The sequence below is a fragment of the Rhipicephalus microplus genome, chromosome 6 (genome assembly GCF_043290135.1).
Source record: "Rhipicephalus microplus isolate Deutch F79 chromosome 6, USDA_Rmic, whole genome shotgun sequence".
Classification (NCBI taxonomy): Eukaryota; Metazoa; Arthropoda; class Arachnida; order Ixodida; family Ixodidae; genus Rhipicephalus; species Rhipicephalus microplus.
This window is the reverse complement of record NC_134705.1, coordinates 163,562,440-163,568,439: the sequence shown is the minus strand read 5'-3', so window position 1 is coordinate 163,568,439 and position 6,000 is coordinate 163,562,440.

Genomic DNA, 6,000 nt, shown 5'->3' with positions numbered 1-6,000 from the left:
AACGCGTACTCAATAGCGTGATGCAAGCCACTTGCCTTCCGCACGAGTGGATTCGTGCACAAGTGACCCGAACGCCACTTACTCTCGCTCTATCGGGCCAGTTGGAAAGGCGATGCCATTCTTGTCGTCAGCCGCGCTGCTCTCAAGGCAGTTCATGCACGCGTCGAAAGTGGAATGCGGCCAGAAAATTGTGTGCAGGATGAACGACAAGTGCGTGTTTGATATGAGGGCATAGAGTGGTGCATGCCGGTATAAAAATCGAACGTATATGCATTGGTGCGTGCGTTCGGGCGTGTTGACATATGTGCTGTCGTAGGCGATTGCATTTTGTTTTTAAGACGGTATAATACTCTTTCTTGACGTACTTCAACGTTGAAATTTTGGTCTGTCTCCTGTCTTTCTCTCTGTTTGCCTGTGTGTCTAGCGATTCAACCCCCAGGCGAAAGTTCAACCCCTTGCTTTTTTTCAAACCCATCTTGATCTGGTGGCTGCTTTTATACCTCTCAACATTGTTGATCAAAAAGCAATTATTACGCATATCCGAGGCGCTACATGAATACGCGAGTACTAGGAGGGGTGTTTCTGCGTTTAGAAAATGCATAGGTACGTAATTTTAAAGACCATAGTGTTTCTTACGCTGCAACGATAATGCAACGCTATGCACGAAAAGGCGAGCGTTTTCTACGCTTCACTAAGACAATACTGTGCTGCCACCTACCGTGGCTCTGCGTTCTATACAAGCTTTTGTTTCCCGGCGTTACTGCCAGATGGCGTCTATATCACACGCAGTGCCTCCTGACGGAATGCTATCACGTTTCTACGACATTTGCAGTGAAGCACGCGAAAGCGCGGCCAACTTTTGTCACTAGGCTCGTGTGAAAACGGTGCGTGAGCGGCGCTTCTTTTTGACAGACCCACCTGAGTCCAAGTCAAGCGTATGCATAGCCTTGAAGGAGACTGCGGTAATTGCTGATGAGGCGGTGGTCAATGTAAATACTGTTACATAGCCGAATTTATAAAAATAAATTACATGATTCCTTGTGCGGCACGAAGGCGAAAGTCATACAATTTTCTTTTGCCCCTTGTTCTCATCAGTTGATTGCATTCATTATTTCTTTGTCATAATCATCACCATCCTGTCATCATTCTTTGCAGGACGAAGGCACCTCCTAAATATATTCTATTTACACTGCATGTATGCATCTGCATCCGGATGAACCAGATAAGGGAACTGTTAGTACAGACGCAAAGTGTTCTGTACCTTTCTGCTCATGTGAACTTTTTCCACTGGCGTACTTTAGAATTAGTGAATAATCGTAATGTAGTGAGAAAAGGCACACCAGATACAGAGAACCACACACCACAAGAGCTTGTGTTGTGTGGTTGTGTGCCTCTGTTGTGTCTTTTTTTCTTCTCTGCATAATGATCATTAGTAAGCACTAACTATCCCGAAAACAAGCCCTTCCTGAGAATGCGTTGCCTTTCTAAACTTCTTTTTTGTCAGAACTGAACATTCGGTGAAAGACAAAAAATATGAAGCCAACATGTCTACATTTGTGGCTTTAGGATACGTCCCCATAGGCGATCGCAATGGGGGGAGGTTATTACAGCGCCCCCTCCCCTCTTAATTTAATGCATGGAACAGACTTCGCACCCCCCCCCCCTATCATGTTTTCGCGCGCACGTTTATATAAACGTCATAAAAATGTATGTGGATAACAACGTCTGGTAACCCGGGGTATTCTGTGAGTACTCTTACGTGAAGCGGAATACTATGCGTGGGAATGCTCTTTAGGACACTACACATGAAGCAACAAATGTTTCTTATGCGCAGGCTTAATTCATTCATTCATTCATTGATTATTTCCATCAAGTCTTTTACAACCAGTTGGGGGGTTCCTCAGGCGAAAGGCGGTTGAAAAACCCCTTGAGAGTGTCTGAGGCCCCACGTACATGGCAGCAGTTTCAAAATTAAAGTTCTTCAAAAAAATTGATGTAATGTCAGTAGGCAATTAGAACAAAAAAATTAGACGAATATTCTACAAATACAACAGCATAACAAATAGACACAGACAAAACTAATAACTATGTATCTGCACTCATGAATACACTGAACAGTATCAAAATAAACACGACAGGGGCTGAAATAAAAAATGTGACACATCGAGTAACGATAACGTAGCATGATAAAAAGAAAGATACTAGGCCAGGGTGAAGAAATATTTTTGCATTTCTCTTTTTGTGAACTATAAAAAGTTGGGCTCAGAAATAGTAATAGTATGTTGGGTTTTACACTCTAAAAACCGCGATGTGATTATTAGAAAAGCCGTAGTGGAGGTCCCCGAAAATTTTGACCATGTGGTTTTCTTTAGCGTGCACTGACATCGCAGAATACACGGGTCTCTACCGTTTCGCCTCCAACAAAATGTGACCGCCAAGGCTGGGATTCAACTCGGGACGTTCGGGTGATCAGCCGAGCACCCTAGCCACTGTTACACCGAGGCACCCTAGCCACTGTTACACCGAGGTGCCCTAGCCACTGTTACACTGAGGCGCCCTAGCCACTGTTACACCGAGGCTCCTGTTACACCGAATTACAAGGCTGGGATCGAACTCGTGACGTTCGGGTGAACAGCCGAGCAGCTTAGCCACTGTTACACCGAGGCGCCCTAGCCACTGTTACACCGAGGTGCCCTAGCCACTGTTACACTGAGGCGCCCTAGCCACTGTTACACCGAGGCTCCTGTTACAGCGAATTACAAGGCTGGGATCGAACTTGTGACGTTCGGGTGAACAGCCGAGCAGCTTAGCCACTGTTACACCGAGGCGCCCTAGCCACTGTTACACCGAGGTGCCCTAGCCACTGTTACACTGAGGCGCCCTAGCCACTGTTACACCGAGGCTCCTGTTACACCGAATTACAAGGCTGGGATCGAACTCGTGACGTTCGGGTGAACAGCCGAGCAGCTTAGCCACTGTTACACCGAGGCGCCCTAGCCACTGTTACACCGAGGCGCAATATGCTCGGGCTAACGGGAAACGTTTCGGTGGTGGTGGTGAAATGGTGGAGGCCCGTTTGGTGTGCGATGTAAGTGCACGTTAAATAACAACAGATGGTTGGAATTTTCGGGGCTCTCGACTATGGTGTGCCCTCATAATGATATCGTCATAGGTGCGCATTAAAAGCCTCCCCACCCTTTCCCTCAAACGACGTTGACATTCACGCGACCGAAAGAAAAGAAAAAAAACACCAAAATCACCGAAAGCATTCTTATTTTTCTGCTCATTTTGTAGAGCTTTTTTCTTCCTAATAAACCGGAACCATTCTTTCAATACAATGGCGTTCCTCGGTTTCACTAATTATGTATAAAAAGATAAGTCGAAAATGGCGCCACCCCCAACCCACCCCTCATGGCAATACAATTACAAATGCGAATAATAATAAAGCAGAGACACAAATGTCCCAACATGGACAAGTGTGGCCGCTAGCGTCTGGAAGCACAAGTACGATGAATACAGTCTGCATTGTTTTTGTGAGCGATCAGTATTTTTCACTGACTGTTATAGTCGCCGTCGGTCATTTCGTTTGAATATATGATGATGAAAGGTTGTTAAGCCGAACGTCACTCCTACCAAATTATTTTAGTCAGGGTCTTATACCTCTCTAATGCGACTTATACCACCCTGAGTGACACCTATACCCCTTAATGAAGTACCCTGCGCTATAAAACATTACATTGTTAACACGAAAGTCTAATACGCCTCATCAGACGTGAAAAGTTGACTTGCGTCCTGTGTCGGCGGCCCTCATAGGCAACGTAAGCACGAGTGAAGTAAAAAAAAAACATTGTCACGTGATGACGCCACCATATGACGTCATAAGGACGTCACAGGGTGCCAGAACTTGCTACGTGCCGTGGCACAACTGTGTGAGGTCGTATGAAGTGACGTCACATAGAACGTCATGGCATGACGTCATTCTTTGGTCGAAAGTATGCTGATCTCGGAGGCAAGACAAAACAAGGTGAGGTGCAAAAAAAGCTTGCTAATGTCTCCAATCATAGGTGCATTGCAAAAACACCTTACGCAGAGAAAGCTTGTGAAGAGGCGCGAGCCACGTTCTATGACTGGAAGGAAAGTGAGAAGGAGATGTCTTTAGGCTTCCAGTCAACTGGGGATCGATCATTGTTTGGTACCTTTTCTTGGGGTAATTTCTTTAACAATAGAAAAAACTTCGAAATTTTATTTAGAAACATAGAAACTAATACTGATTCTCGGAATATTCTTTTTGCCTTGAGGCTTCTTCTCTGGGCCACAGCAACAGGAACACCTGGACAAGATAAAAATCATTCCTTGCTAATTCATTATCATTCAAATTTTTGCTTTTCAGCCTAGCTTCCTCTTTTTAGCCTATTGTATACTGCTTTCTTGTTCTATACGTATTTTGCTTGTACATGAAGTAATAATTCAATTTTTTTTCTATACTGCCCAAATGACCAATCAAGTTTTTTTCCTTTGTCTTATTTCTAAAGTTCATCCCTAATTTAACAGTCGATTTCATGGCCAATCTCCCGAAGGGCGTAATAGGCAAATCGCGAGGGCCAAGCAAGCAAACAGTGCGTGACGGAACCTGCGGGTTTTACCCGCGGTAAGCGCTGTAGACGCTCGGATGGTCTCGGTTGTTGACGTCACAAGTGGGGCGGCAGGAGGGAAGGCTTCGAATGACGTACGTCTCACGCCACTCCACTCGCCCATCCTCTGTCCCTGAGGAGCGCTCGAGTACTCCCGTGCTATAATCTCTGCTCGGGGGAGTTCCCTCTCCCCTGAGTACGCTCCTTCCCACCAGTCTGTTTGGACGAGGGGGGAGGGGGTGGTGGCGGCAAGCTCAAATTATATAGCTCCGATTAGGGACGCAGCCCAACCCGCTTGATGCGCTCCTAACCTCGTCTGTCTACGGCCGTTGTGTTCCCCTCCTGCCCGTCTCTCCTGGCGCAACGTATCCAGTATCAAAACACGGCCGTTGACTTTTTATTCCGTGTGCGTTTAGGCTTAGCGAAGCTCCGGATCGCCCATCGCGCTCACAGATATGGCACTGTTTCACTAATTGTTACTATAAAAAAAGAGATCTAAGGCAGGTACAACGCGAATGTGTACACTTTCTCGAGTGTGCTTTTGAGTTCCCGTGGATTAATATATACATTATACCAAACACGTTAATGGCGATCATATCTATTGTTTCTAGCATTGTCTATGTATGGTGATCCATAGTATTTCTAGGTAAATAATTAAATAAATTGAGTTGGAATGAACATTCCAAGAGTATTCAAAACTTGTATTTAAACGTTTCTGTTGTGTCATATTCGACGCACACGGTACGAGTAAGCTTTTCTTGAATATGAACTGTGAACTTCATCCCGTATTCATACAAAGTACAGACGCAGCCTTATTCATAAAGAACGTGATAAATAATTCAGAATTTTCAGCACGAGAAACACGATGAGATTACGAAGCATGGCGTATAGGGGGAGAGTCTTGATTCACCTTGACCATGCAGCCCAAGTCATATTAAGCACGCGCATTTATATTTCGTTTCCTCCGTGAAAGAGACGCATTCGAAGTCCGCGTTTGAGCCCTGGCTGTCGTACTCAACAATCGAGCAGTTATGCCACTAAACCACCAGGTGGTTAATTCATTTGTATACGCTCAAGCAGTAGAGTAGCCAGAAAATTTTTCGTGTGTTGATGGAAGGGGGGGGGGGGAGGTCAATTGTACTTTAGGCAGGTTGGTGCGCCAGTTTGTATGTGTGAGTCTACATTTACTTCGGCAAATGTGGAAGGTGAAACAATCGCTCCCCCTCCTCCCTCGCTAAATTGGTAAGCTTTAGTTAGGGTTCCATTTCTTTCCTCCTCAAACTCGGGGGTTCAGTGGCCATCTGAATCCGAGGCAAAAACACGTAGAGATACGAACACATGAACGAACTCCCTTATGGAAACACACAAA